Source organism: Ochotona princeps, chromosome 3, assembly GCF_030435755.1.
Source record: "Ochotona princeps isolate mOchPri1 chromosome 3, mOchPri1.hap1, whole genome shotgun sequence".
Classification (NCBI taxonomy): Eukaryota; Metazoa; Chordata; class Mammalia; order Lagomorpha; family Ochotonidae; genus Ochotona; species Ochotona princeps.
The window spans coordinates 5,818,813-5,834,865 of record NC_080834.1 but is presented as its reverse complement, the minus strand read 5'-3'; positions in this window follow the sequence as shown (position 1 = coordinate 5,834,865).

Here is a 16,053-nt window from a genome sequence, read left to right as displayed (position 1 = left end):
GGGGCCCAGCACAGTAGCCTAGGGGCTAAAGTCTTCACCTTACACTTGCCAGGATTCCATATGGATGCCAGTTCTAATCCTGGCAGCCCCACTTCCTACCCAGCTCCCTGTGTGTGGCCTGGAAAAGCAGTTGAGGAAGGCCAAAAACCTCGGGACCCTTCAACCCTGGAAGAGGCTCCTGGCTGCTGGCTTCGAATCTGTGCAGCACTGGCTGTTGCCGTCACTTTGGGAGTGAATAGCAGATGGAAGATCTTCCTTTCTTTCTCTCCTCTTCTCCATTATCTGACTTTCCACTATAAAATAACAAACAATAATGACTTTTGGTTTTGTTGCTCTTTGTAGTTCTTGTTTTTATTTCATTTGTTTATTCCCTGATCTTTACAAGGTGTTGTCTCTTGTTTAATTTAGGTTTGTTTGTTTTTGGTTTTATATCTTCAAGATCCATCAGTAGATCCTTTCTTTGAGGCATTTTCCATTTTAACAGAATTACTTATTATCTCAGCTTCCCTATCAGTATTATTTTTGTTGTATCCACTTCTTTTAGTTTTAGACTATGACTTAGGTTTGAAAAAATGAATTTTTCTCCCTGTGGTTGATTCTCTTGTGGCTTTTCACTTGGGGGGATTTATAGTGACTGTGTAGTGGAGACTGACGTGTCCAGACATGAGAATACTATGCAGTGTGCATCTCTACTTGAGGATCAAGGATGGACTCCCAGTGAAGCTGTTGGATATGTCTTGAGAATGTGATGCTGGACTCTTCACCATTGTCCATGCCTGCAAAGATAGACTTAGTTATGAGGAATTATGCTGTTCTAATGATGTGGGAGAATGCATTGTGTGGTGGGGAGAAGGACTAGGGGAGGAGGTAGGGGGAATTCCAGAGCCTTTGGAACTGTATCAAAATGTGATAACAATAATAATAAGAGAAAGAAAGAAAGAAAAAAAAGACACTAAGCAAACAAAATTTTACAGCCAATTATGTACACGTGTGGCTTTTTATTGTACCACTATTTAAAGTAATACAAATTTACTTTAATGATCAAAAAAAATTAAAACAAAATATGGTCTGTAGAAAATTAACTTTATTCATTGCGTATTACTCTTCTCTCATTGCACACACCAGAGAAAACCAAAAGAAGTAAGTTGACATTGTCATACAGAAGAGTTATAAAAAGGAATACTTAAAAAATATAATTAAAATGAGGTTTTATACAAACATATATTCTTTAAATTGATCTAGCACTTTTATGATGTTTTAATAGCTTATGCAAATAAAGCTCATTATATTATAAATTGAATCAAGTGGCGAGCTAAAATCTACATTTCTGGTGAGTGTGGATAATAAACCCTTTACGCCTAATCTGCAGAGATTACATATTGTGTGTTGTTTTCCTTTAATTTTGCATTAAGCAAACATGAAACATGAGTAAAGCATGCTAAAATGCCATCTTGACAATTATTTTAAAAATTAATATGTTATTCAAAATCACGTTCACCTTAATATTACAAGAAAGCTACCCTTATAGAAGAAAACTTTCCATGGGATGTCTTCCAGTGCGGTGGCAAGCCTTGTGGCACAGCAAGCCAAGTTGCCATTTGTAACATTAGCATCTGATATTGGTTTCTCCCAAGTCAATCTGAGTTGCTCTTATTCTTTTTTTAATATATTTTTATTTTGAATTTTGAATTATGTGGTACAATTTTGTATAGGCTGGCATTCCCCCCCAAACTCCCATTCCTGTCAGGTTTTCCCATTTTTTTACAATATTGTAATCCTTCATAAGGAATCATAATTCTATCAGTCTCTTATTTAAGTGTACCCCGACACTGTTGGTACACACAATGTCAGACAGTCCAGCGTCCCATTGTCTACATGTGTCCAACAGTTTCATTGGGAATCCATCTTTCGTCTGGACGCGGGGATGAATGCTCCATAATACCTCCATGTCTGTATATGATAGACCTCAGTACTCCATCACTATGCATTACCATAAGTGAGAAGTCATGAAACAAGGTCAACAACTGGTATGAGTTAGAAGAGCCACAACAACAACAACAACATCAACAACAAACTACAGTACCATGAAAAAAACAAAAACAAACAAACAAAAAACTGCGCCACTGAGTAACCAACACATGAGCTACAAAAAGGAAACACAGAAATCTCTTGGGAAAAATGATGCCATCGTATAATTCATGAGCCCGTGATGAATTTGACTAGAGAAAAGAGATTATTTGGAACGAACCATACTGAAACAAAAAACATCAAAACACATGGGATGAGTTGCTTTTCTTCTAAAGCGGCTCACTACTACAGCACATGAGAAGGTAACAGGGACTAGTAAGTTCATGGAATCTTGCACTCCGCATGCACACGGAGAACAGGCTGGAGCGCCACACGGCTTTGTCCTAGCCTAACCTGGCTGTGTGGACGCTGCCTGATGAACCAGCGGATGGAGATCGTCCCTTACTTTCTTCCCGCTACCCTACCTTGTAAGTAGATGGATAATTAACACCACCCCCCAAAAAAACCCACAAGCCAAAGTATCAATATTTGTTAAAAAGTTTAACAATAGCTTCCACTGTTCAAACTAGTCAGAAAATTGATCTATCATAAATATTTGATTAACTCAGCATTTTAAAATATTCACTTAATAGAAAAAATAGTTAAAATTTTAGTGATTGATACATGCACAGAGTAAACGTCATTCATTGATATATAACAAATACTACATTTTTGTCTAACAAAGCCAATAAAGGATGTATTTTTTAAAAAAAGGTTTTATTTTATTTTTGTTGGAAAGTTAGATTTACAGAAAGGAGAGACAGAAAGAGTTTTCATTCACTGCTTCACTCCCCAAGTAGTCACAAAGGCTGCAGCAGAGCCAATCTGAAGCCAGGAGCCTCTTCTGGGATTCCCATATGGATGCAGGATTCAAAGCCTTTGTGTGCTCCCAAGCCACAAGCAGGGAGCTGGACAGGAAGTGGACCAGCTGGGATTAGAACCGTGCCCCATATCAGATGACAGCACATGCCAGGTGAGCATGTATTTTTAATTATTCTTTGAAATTTGACAGAAGCTGAACTGCAATTATATAATGCTTTCTTTGAAATAATCTCATTTTTTCTGTATGTCTCCAAAAAATCAATGAAATATATTATGTAAATATTATAAAATAAGTATTTTCTAAAAATGATTAATTTTAAATAAATCAAGACATAGAGGAGATATTTTCCAGGCAATGACTGAAACCAGGAGACAATCTAAGTTGGACCCTGGAAAACTCAGCCATCATCATGGCTTCTCAGAACCTGGAGCCTAACTGCAGCTCAAACGCACATCTGTAAAAGTATATCTTAATGCTAGTTTTCTACGAACTTCTTGAATTGTTATAGTTAGGCATGTTTTAGATAGGTTTGGGAATATTTTCTCAATATTATAAATGCATATTTATATACTCATTATTTTTACTTTTAAATAAACCTAACCTAACCTGCACTTAACCTCCATTGTCAAAATTGCTTAATTCTAGCCAATGTAGCCTGAAAATATAATTAATGGATTAGCAAATCCAAAAAAGAATTTTCTGCCTAAATAATTGAATTGTGATTACTTTTTCTTACTTCAATTAATAGCTACTCTAGCTAGTGTTAAAATTAAATTATTACATATACTCAAACTTAACATGTTTTTAAAATGTCTAAAGAAATAGTGGGGTTAAATATTCTGAATAAATGAAAACTTTTTTGTCAAGAGAGACTATATAAAAATTACAAGTGGCGGAAGCTAGCAGTTTTAATGTTTTTAACTTTTTATTTTAAATAATGTATTAAGACAGAGTCCTCGGGGTCCCTACCATTTCCCTGTTCATGTTGTGCTGACACATGTAGAACAGAGTCCATGCATTTAGTAACTGTAATAATATCACAGCACTTGGTGCTATTCAGTGCTCCGAAGAAAATGTCATAGAAACTCACACAAACATATTCCTATATTGTAGCTGTTTGTGTCAATATATTTAATTATTAAGCATTGTGAAATGTATGGATACATGCATTGTGTGTTATCACTGATAATGATAATGATTTATTATGATGTCCAAGTCACAGGATACAAGAGAGAGTTAGAAAAAACTATGCATTATTGTAATTACATATGAATTAGAAAAAATTAATTTGAATATAGATTATTACATATTATAAAGTGTAAGGCAACTTATTACTTTCTAACTTCTTATTTATTCTTTTTTCAGTCAAAAAGAGAGAGAGAGAATCTTCCATGCATTTGTTCATGGCTCATGTGCTTACAAGTGCCAGGAATGGACCAAACCAAATCCAGGGAGAAGATAATATGTGATAATATGAAATGCTCAACTGAAATCATAGAAGGCAAAGGGCTTTTACATTTAATTAGTAAATATAATTCAAGCATGATGGGCATTAATTCATCTTTATTAATGAACAATTTAATTGCAGTCATTGGTCATAGATAACAAATGATTATACCTGATTACACATATCCTACCAAAAAAGTTAAAACGCAAGGTGAATACAACTTAAAAGTAAAGGTGCAGAGAAATCTAAGTTGAGACATAATTTAAAATATTGCTAGCTGGGGCAAGCATTGCAATCCAGTGCATTGAGCAGGCATTCCGTGTAGACGGACACCGATTTGAGTCCTGGCTGCTCCACGTCCAATCCAGCTCCCGGTTAATAAGCCTGGGAAAGCAGTAGCAGACGTGTCAAGCACTTGGACCTGGTCATCCAGATAGGACACCCCGGAGGCGTTGTAGGCCTGGCCAACCCACAGGCTGATGCAGTCGTTTGGGAAGAAAACTTGTTTCTGTGTGTCCCTCCCTCTCTAACATTTCCTATCAAACAAACAAAATATGGTTTCAAGAAAAGCAACTACTGGGCATAGTGATTTCAGAAAATGTTAAAAGTCAGAATAAGCTAAATTATCAGAGTCATGCATTACACAATGACAATGGCTGTATCTTATGTTTAATTTATTTATTCATTTCAGATGTGGACACACAGAGACAGACACATAGACAGAGAAACTTAGCTCTCACTCTTTCCCTCCCAAAATGCCCAAACATGGTACTTGGAGTCAGGAGAAAGGAACCGGAGGCGGGAGCCAGGAACACTACCCACGTCTTCAAGTCCCCCACATGGTGACAGAATTCAAGTACGTGAGAAAGCACCGCTACAGCAAAGGATCTGCCTTACTGGGGAGCTGATGCAACGATGGGGAGCAGGGGTCTGGCGTGTGATAGGGACAGCTGAACTAGAAGTCACAGCAGTTGCTTCCATCGTCCAATTCTAAAAGAACACATAGTGAATCTGATCAAGCATACACCTACAACAGACAAGCAAAGCACCTGAAGAACAAAACTTCACATTTTTAAAGGGGAAAGAAAAATCTACAGCTATGCATGGAGAAATTGCGCTGTCAGTAACTGACAAATTCAGCAAGCAGAAAATCAGTAGGGAACACTCGCACTGACTAGCGCCATCAATCAGCTTGATCTAATTGGCGTTCAAGGAACGCTTTATCCAACAACAGAATTCACATCCACATTCAAAGAAAACTCTCACTGAGAAGAGCCCATTCTAAGCCCGAAAGCACACCTTAACAAATAATGGGAGACTAGAAATCAGTGTGTTCTCAGATCACAAATCTAATGCTGGCAGTCACGCTTCCCATCCAGCTCCCTGCCTGTGGCCTGGGAGTGCAGTGGGGGATAACCCAAAACACTGGGACCCGTCACCCACATGGGAGACCCAGAAGAAGCTCTTGGCTCCTGGCTTTGGATGAGCTCAGCTCCAGCTGTTGCACCCTCTTGGGGAGAGAATCATGGGGCGGAAGATGTTCCTCTCTGATTCTCCTCCTCTGTGTGTATCTGACTTTTTAATAGAAAGAAAGAGAGAGAGAGAGAGAGAGAGAGAGAGAGAGAGAGAGAGAGAGAGAGAGAGAAAGAAAGAAAGAAAGAAAGAAAGAAAGAAAAGAAAAGAAGAAAGAAAGAAAATTATCACTAATGGAAATGGAAAAAAAAAGTCTTCCTTACTGATTACATTAACAATGTAACAGTAATACTAGATGAGATAGATTGCAACAATTAGACAAATATATTCAGACATGCAAACTAACAAAATGCAGACAAACACAAATTGGAAATATGAATAATCTATCTGTTGGTGGAAAGGAAAAATGGTTAATACTTTTTAAACCCCAAAGCACAGTATGCAAAAGTTTTTCACCAATTGTTTTTAGTAAATATTTACAAAATATATTTTTTTAAATTCTGCTAAATGTTTTCTAAGGAGATATAAGCAGATATAGAGTTTACTATCTCAATTTGTGAGATCAGTCTTTTCCAAACACCAAAGTCAAATACAAACATTGGAAGAAAAGATAACCACAGACCAACATTACTGACTAACATAAAAAAATCCTTGACAAATATATTGAATGCAACAATATATTTAAAAATGTACACTCTAACTAGAGAAAATTGCTTCACATATTCAATATAGTACACCATTCAGAAGGCAATCAATGTAATCTACTATATCAACCAGCTAAGCAGAAAGGTTGTGTCATTATTCCATTAACTAGGAAATGAAAACCTTTGAGATAATAAAACATGCATTACTGATAAAAAAAATTCTAAGCAAACTGGAAAGAATGAGCTTTTTAATTTTATCATGAAAGTTTCAGTTAACATCATCTCAATTAATTTAAAATGGTGTTTTCCTACAAATGGGAGCAAAATGAGGATATCTATTATCATTAAAACCCCAAATAAATGTTGCACTTGAAGTTCTCACTGGTGCAATTAGATAGCAAGGAAGAAAACAAAAGAAACACAGAAATACAGAGAAAACAGAAAGACAATGTGCATTAAAGGCACACACACAATGGACACAGAACAGAAAAATGGAGAGAAGAGCAGAAAGGAACGAATACAAAGAGGTGGGGGAAAATTTTTTTGGACTGAGAAAAAAAGAATTGTCTTCTTCAATGTGTGTAGAGTTGCCATGGCCTTTTTTTTTTTTTTTCTTTCTCTCTTTCTCCCGGTGTCATTACGCCTTTAAACATAAAAAAAAAAAAAAAAAAAAAAAAATACCCCTTTATTCCACTGACAATGTCAAAATTAGAATGCAATCAATAAGACTCTCAAAATGAAACAAATATAATTTGAACATCATATATAGGGAATTTAGGTCCTGGTGCGATACCTAGCAGCTAAAGCCCTCACTTTGGATATACCAGAATCCCATTTGGGTGCCGATTCGTGTTCCGGCAGCCCTATTTCCCATCCAGTTTTCTGCCTGTGGCCTGGGAAAACAGTCCAGGACGGCGCAAAGCCTTGGGACTCTGCACCTGTGTGGGAGACCCGGACGGGGCTTCTGGCTCCTGGTTTCGGATTGGTTTAGTTCCAGTCTTAGTGGCTGCTTGGGGAGTGAAACAATGGATAGAAGATTTTCCTCTGTGCTTCCCCTCCTCTCCACATAAATAAAAGTAAATAAATACTATAGAGTATATAAAAATAATAAATAAACAAATAAATAAATATAAAATAAAATATAAATATAAAAATAAATTAAAAATAAAGAATACTATAGAGTACTATAAAATAAATACCATTATAAATAAATAAATACTATTAGAGAATACAATTGGATAACTCAAGACAATTGTGTCGGCAAAAGAAGAGATACGGAAATGAACGATGATAAGCTGTTTAGAAAAAAATCTCATATAAATATAATGATTTTTGCTCTGAGTTTTATTTCCTTTGCCTAAATCCAGTGATTGATTGATCAATCATTATATAATCCTATTCATGGAATACAGTGTAATCTATTGAGACAAGAAATCATTTTCTGATTAATGATAATTAGCTACTCTATGAACACTAATAATCATCATTTCTGTGTGATGAGAACAAACAAACCTTTCTCTTCAGTATTTAAACCTATGTGCAAATTCATAACAACTACAGCCAGCCTTCTGCGCCATACCACATCAGAATTTATTGCTCCTATATAAATTTAAACATCTCATGCCGAAAATTTAACACTGTTCACTGACAAATTTACTATTCACTCTCCCATTCTGTCTCCCTCTTCTCTGATAACCACTGTTCCACCTTCAACTTCTGTGAGATCGCTTAGACATATGAATGAAATCACATAGTATTTATATCCCTGTGCCTAGGTTCACTCATACTATCAAAAGCGATAGGATTTCAACCTGTTCTGACTAAAAGTGTTCCGTTATATTGTTCTATGGCATTATTTTATTATACACATATAATATGCTCTCTTTAGACATTATGTCTTCATGAATATCTTGGCTATTGTGAATTGTCTCACACATCCCTCTCCGACAGATGAAAACTTGAATTTCTTTTCCTTTGGATATGTACTTCGTATATGAGGTTATTGCACAATGAGTAGCTCTATTTTTAATTTTTTAAAGATTTTAATAAATTTCAGGCCTGATGCAATAGCATAGTGGTTAAAAGTCCTCATCTTGAATGCATCAGGATCCCATATGGGTGCCGGTTCTAATTCTGGGGGTCCTGCTTCCCATCCAGCTCCCTGCTTGTGGCCTGGGAAAGCAGCTGAGGACGGCCCAAAGCCTTGGGACCCTGCACCCACAGGGGAGACCTGGAAGAGGCTCCTGGCACCTGGCTTTGGATCGGCTCAGATCCGGCCATTGAGGGCGCTTGGGGAGTGAATCATTGGATGGAAGATCTTCCTCTCTGTCTCTTCTCCACTCTGTATATCTGCCTTTCCAACTAAAATAAAATAAATCTTTAAAACAATTTGAATAGATTTCATGGAACATGTGAAATTATAGATTTTTTTTAAAAACCACAAATTAAAAAACTGATTTGCAAAGAAAGTGTTACATGGTCACATGTATATTTGGGAGATGAAGCGAATGCCATTTTGAAATTCTTCTCAGGATTTAAATAAATATCAGATTTCCCTGATGAATTCTAGTAATCATGGGAACAGAAATAAAAGGGGGGGGAAAAGCTATTCCTTCAAGAAACAGAAAAGGATCAAATGTTTGCTCATTTGAAGAAATCATAATAAGAGTTTGCATTTGCTACACTCGTTAAGAGAGTCCTCCAGACTTAGGCTTTGATTCAGCATTGTATCAGTGCATCCCCTGGGAGCCAGGGGATGATGAATGGTCCAGGAGCTTGGATCCCTGAAATTTACATGCCAGATCTGGCTTTGATCTGACAAAGCTGTGACTATTGTGGGCATCTGAGATATAACTAGCAGAAAGAGTATCTCCCTCTGCCTTTCAGATAAAATATTTAAAAAAAAAAAGAAGAAGATGCCAATATAAATCCTGTAGCAAAGCATAGTGGGTAAATGGAGAAAAAAAGGCTTAGAACTATAGTTCTCTTTATTCACATAGGTTTAAAAATCCCTAACCATAATATGAAGCATACCAAATTATAAAAGGTAAGTAACTGCATGTTCTTTCTCTCCATTCTGTGTCTGTTTTTACTATTGAAACTGTCTACTTTACCACCCAATCACTCTGCTGTCATCCCAAGAAGTAGTTAGGCCCCCATTCTCAGAAATCTGTCCGGTGAAATTAGATCTGAGAACAGCGCTTGTCTTTCTCACTCATTTCAGATCCAAGAAGCTGCTGGACAGGTTTCCCTAAGTAGATTATCCACATAAGCTGCATCAGCTGTTAGAACAGCCACCGGCTAATGACAGGGATCAGCCTGGACACCCTGTTCTGTGTTGGCACACTACTGAGCATTATGTACCACAGCTACTGGGGCCAGTAGGGATAACTCCATTCCCACAAATCCCAGAGAGGCTGACAGGAACTCCAGACCAACAAATGAGCACACAACCGCTAGTTAAAACTGTCCAATACATGGGAGCTGCTTCCACGTGAGTGGTGAAATCTCACAAAAGCCTGCAGGCTGGGCCAACCAGACAACCTCTGATACTGCCAAGGTTGATTCCAGCAGGAGAAGCTGCAAGGATAAAGCAACTACCTAGTGCCAAGTTCAACACAGCATACCCAAACTGTATCCTGGACACAGGACCAGCGTGAAACTTTTTTTACTATGAAACAGATCCGACAAATTACAGAAACAGCTGACAGATCAGATGCATAAAAGCTACAAAGTAAAAGAAGAATGAAAAAATACAGTAATTATCACATATACAAATAAATATATTTACTGTCCAAATAAGTGGAAAGCAAAGATTTCCCTATTAAACAAATAAATTGTGTTAAGGAGACACAAGAGAATACAGATAATTCAACAAATTAGCACAAGAATTCATGATATGAATAATGTATTCATTAAAGAGATAAAAAAGCTAGTAAGAAACGGAATAGAAATTTTGAAGATAGATAACTAAATAAACGAGATGATAAATATACCTGCTATCCTCAACACCAGAATTTAGTAGGCAAAATAAATACTTTCTGAGCTTGAGGAAGGTCTCTTGAAATAACTCAGACAAAAAAATGAAAATAATGAATAAAACATCTTTGATATTGATGCATACTTAAGCAAGCCAACATGTATAAGCCAGTTGTTCCATAAGGAAAAGAGAATGAGAAAATACAGAAAACCGGCTAAATGAAACAACGACTTAAAACTTTACAAGTCATGGGGAAAAAAAGAACATCCCCAGAAAATCCAAAGGATAATGACAGAGTCTCTGTCAAAAGAGCCCGTTTAAGACATTTTATAGTCAAATAGTCAAAGCGGTACATAATATTCAATCATAGACAAAAAGAACCCCCTCCCAAAAGTCAGAAAATATCAAATCTAATTGTATTACCTTGAGATTAACTGCAGATGCCTTGGATAAAACCTTAGAGGTGGGAATGAGCTGTATAAAATATTGAAAATACAATACTGTGTCTTTCAGCTGGCCTGTAGCTCCCCAGTTAGGCGAGGCACATTCCATACAAGAGTGCCTGGGTTAAATATTGGGTTTCACTTTCTGATTCCAGCTACTTGCAAGTTCAGACCCTCAGAAGCAGCTGCGTTGGCTCAAGTACTTGGGTCACATCATCCACATGGAAGATACAGGCTAAATTCTGAGTTCCTTCAGCCATGCCAAGTCTTGTAGGCATGAACCAGCAGAAACAAAAGGGCCAATCAACTTGAAGAAGGAAACTATGTTACCTGATATTGACATTTTTTATAATAGGATTGAATAAATAAAATGGAGTTTAATCGAAGTGCAGCAAAATATAGAACTGCTAACCTGATGCTACATCTGCCTAAACTCTTTCAGCACGTATCTTTTTTCTCCACTCATCAATTTTCATATACTACAGAGCTCACCGGTGTGACTTTAGCTCAAAAATTGCGAATTTTTTTTGAAACTCTGGATTCAGTTTTCATAAAATAGTCTAACAAGACATGCATACGTTCATGGTTGAACTCCAGAGCACTTTTTGGCCTTCTGCTTCTTGCCAAGGCCTACCAAGGAGGATGGTTTATCACGTTAGCCATGCCTCATACCCTAGAGCAAACTCCCTCCCACAACTTCCGTCTGCTTGGTCCCATTTCTATGCCTTTTAGGACACAGGTCCTCATCCGTTATTTCAGCAACAGCAATGTCAATTTCATTTTTCTGAATCATGCAGTAGAAAGTAACCTGCAGTTCAGTATATCCAGTCATTCACTAATGTGTCTCTCACCGATTCTTTTAAAGCACTGGGCAGAGTCTTTTCAGATCATTATGATCAGATCACAAGACTTCTCCCTACAAAGTTGTCCATAAAATCCTAGGATTATGATTTTTATATTATCTAGAGGAACTCACATCAGAACATTTTGAAAATTGTTCATTTTCACTTTGAACCTATTCATGTACACTGTTTCAGAAAGAAATAATTGATTTTGATCACAATTATTTTCAGAAAGAATTCCAGGAAAGCAGGTGACATTTCAGGCAATCGAATTTTTGCCAACTTGGTATAAGATCTGTAGGGAGTTTTTGACTTTTAATTTCTACATAGTGAAGATCCAGCTCTTGCGGCCGTTTGGGGAGTCAATCAATGAATGGAGGATCTCTCTCCTTCCCTCTCTCCCTCCCTTTCTCCCTCTGTGAGTGAGTGTGTGTGTGTGTGTGTGTGTGTGTGTGTGTTAAACAAGCAAGTAAAATTCTTTGCTGCTGTAGTGGTACAGTGGATGAAGCTGCCCCGGTTGGTGTTTGGGTCACCTGTGAAAAATAATCAAACTGCACCACAACTGATCCAGAGTAAGAATAAGACTGCTGAAGTAGAGGGTGGATCAAATAAATGAGGATCTAGGCAAGTGCACTTCTGCTTATCTCTCTCTTCCTTTGTGCCTTTCAGGTAACAAAGAAATTGCTTAATAATCTTTGAATGATATATTTGAATAGCAACGAAATATAAAGTAACACTACACTGATATACAAGGAATTTGGATTTACTATTTAAGAATACAGTAGCATCACTTTCTTCAAGAAGGTTCTTGATTTTTCTTTTTCATTTCTTCAGAGACACATTAGTCATTCAGTAGCATGTTATTTAACTTCATCTTGTTAATTTTTTTCTTCCTCTTGTTGATTTTGTTTTGTAGCTTTTCATTTAAGGGGATGTACAATAGCTGTGCAATGGAGACTGTCATATCTAGTAACATGTTATTTAACTTCATGGCATTGTAAATTGCTGTTTTTCTTCCTATTGTTGATTTTGTGCTGTGACTTTTTATTTAAGGTGATATACATTAGCTGTGAAATGGTGTACATTAACTGTGAAATGGTGACTAACATATCCAGATGCGAGGATACAATGTAGCATGCATCTCTACTTCCAGACAAAGATGGACTTACAATGAAACTGTTTACTGTATCTTGACAATAGGATGCTGGACTCTCTGCCATTGTCCATGTCCACAATGATGGACATATAACCGTGTACGAAGAACTATACTATAGTAACGATATAGAGGAACTAGGGAGGGGATAAGGGAAATTCCAGGAGCCTCTTTAACTGTATCATAAAATGATAATAAAGATTAAAAAAAAAGAGTAACCAGGTATGTACCATTATACTTACCTTGATATTACTTACATAGATATGGCTAGGTATTGCTATTAAGCTGGTATACACACATACACAAGAAATTTGAGCAAGAAATTCAATTCTCATCATTTATTTTATAACACATATATTTATGCAAATATAACCAGAATATACATGTGTATATATCTAATCAGAGTAAATAGCATGTGTGCATAAAAAAGCAGTTTTAGCTTAAAAATATCATTTAAAGCCAACAGTAGGTGCCAACATGTGGTACAGGAGTTTTACTGCTGCCTATGACACGGGAATCCCATATGAACACAGCTGAAGTCCAAGATTTTCAACTTCCAGTCCAGCTATCTGCTCATCTGCCTGGGAGAGTAGCAGAAGATGGACAATGCACTTGAGCACCTGTGACCAAGATGGAGTTCCAGTTCTCAGATTTCAGTTGGCCCAAGCCCAGCTGTTATGGCATTTGGGAACTGAACCAGAAGATGAAATATCTTGCTCTGCGTGTTTCTCCACCTGTCTGTATAATAAAAACGGAATCTAAATCCTTTTTAAAAATCCAAGATAATTTCAATGATGAGTCAATGTTTATATAGAACCTGTAAAATCAAAGGAAGTTACAAACATCTGCTTACTTAATGTCAGAAAGGAAATTTACATTGATATTCATAGTCATATTTACAATCACACTGAAGTAACAACATCTTTTTGCTACATCTTGTACAAATACAATAGAATCTTTGTAATGATCAAATTAAAAAGCATGAGTTTTCGTGGTGTACACAGATTTATTCATTTTGATTCTCTTTTTTAGATTTATTTATCAAAATGCAAGCAACACAGAGCAACAAAAATACACATACACATAACCAGAGAAAGAGCGAGATCTCTCATTTACTGGTTAGTGACACCAGTGGTTTCATTATCCAGATCTCAGTCAGGTTCATCCCAGGAGCCAGGAACTCCATCCTGGTCTTTCACATGAGGGAAAGAGCCCTAAGGATTTGGGCCATCATTGTTTACTTTGCCAGGCACATGAGCACAAAACTAAAAGCAAGGATGAAACTGGCACTCTGAAATAGAATCCAGTGTTGAAAGAAGCTTAACCCACAGTGACATAATGTTGGCCCCTCACTTTGAGTTTTGCAGATATTTTAACTAATGTACATGGTGACCAATTTCACAATGAGAAGAAAATATTAATTTACATCATGTATTCAAAAATTCATTAGTGGCATAGAAGACATAGAAACAGATAACTTGAAGTAAATTATATGAAGAGGAGATCTACAATGCAAAAGGCAAGATATACATTGAATAGAATCTATAAAATGTTAGATACTTATGAAAAAGGGGAATGTGGTAGGACTTCTTCCTTGTGGTTGAAAGCATTATGTTTCATGTCAGAATATGTGGAGTAAGCAATCACCCCTTAATCCTGACAGCAATTTTCTGTTATTATAGACCCTAAAAGCTCAGGTTGTGACTCAAGGATTTGGTTCTTGCCTCCCTGACAGATAATCTGGATGGCATACACAGGCTCTGTACCATCTGTTGAGTAAACCAGCACATGGCAGTTCTCTCCTTTCGTCTTTCTCTCTGTCTCTCTGACTGCCACAATAAACTCATTTTCAAAAATATTAATGACTTTAATAATCTAGATAACAATGCAAGTGAAACTGTTTCATGTGGAAATGGAGCAAAAATGAAACTTTAAATATCCTCTTTGGCTTAATGCTTTAGTCCTTCCCTATATTTCTGTGGAAATACGGTATTGTTATCTTTTCATTTGTTGATCACTCTATTTAGGGAAACATCAAACCTTCAACTATAATACAAATTGAAAATACGTTTTCACAAAACATAAAAATAAATATGAAAAGAAGAGCATTATAAATACAAGAAAAAAATTTAGATGAGTGAATATAACTGATTAGAGTCACCATGGGGAGAGAAGGTAGGCGACATGTGAACTTACTTGAATAGTTGATAATCTTCCAAGTTTATTGACAATTGTACAGAAATCCACAGTTCCAAGAATGGCTATTAAAACATGAGAAGGAATAGGAAAATAATTTTCATGTATGTGTGTTCTTACATTTGTTTTCATGAAAATCGAGGGTTTTTCTCCTTTGTGATTTTATTTTTGAAAGGTAAATTAAAAGAAACTCCATTAACCTGCTTCTTGATGCTTGAAAATAGAACCATAAAGGCATTTTTGAGTGTTTTGTCACTTTTAACCACATTTAGCTTAAAAATGATCTTATTTACCAAAAATCCAGAGCTGCAAAAATAAAAGCATGGGAAGAAAGTGAAATTGTGCATTTGGTGACTTACTCCATGCAACAAATGGTCAAAATAGCCAAGGCTGGCTCAGGCCAAAATCAGGAACCAGGAACTACATTGAGGTCTTCCATATGGGTAGCAAACACCCAAACACTTGACACTTGAGTGATCTTCCACAGTTTTTCAGAGTAAATTAGCAGGCAGGTGATCTGAGGCAGAGCAACCAGACATCAAACCAATAGCCATATGGAATGACAATATCCCAAATAGTGGCTTACCTCACTGTACCACAATACTAACTCCCTACAGTTAATTTCTATCATCCTTGCTGAGTTAAATCAATCTAAAATCTTAGATCTGCAACTCAGAGCTGAGCAATGGCTAATTTTATCTTGACGCTTTTCATCCACTTCCTTCTCTGGGACAGAGAGTACTCATTCATGCTACTTGAAAATAAAGAATTGAAGAAGTATCAGAAAGATTATTCAAATTAACACTCTCCAAACACCATACCTCTTGTATAAGTATTACTGCATTTGTAAGGTTGAATTGACAGCAATGCCTAGATTAGGATGCATTGAAAATTTTTCACCTCAGTTGTAGGTGACAGCCTAAGTTGCTTTTACCTAGGTAAGTGTTAACTGCTGGGAGAAACGCAGCTAATAGCTGGTGGGCATC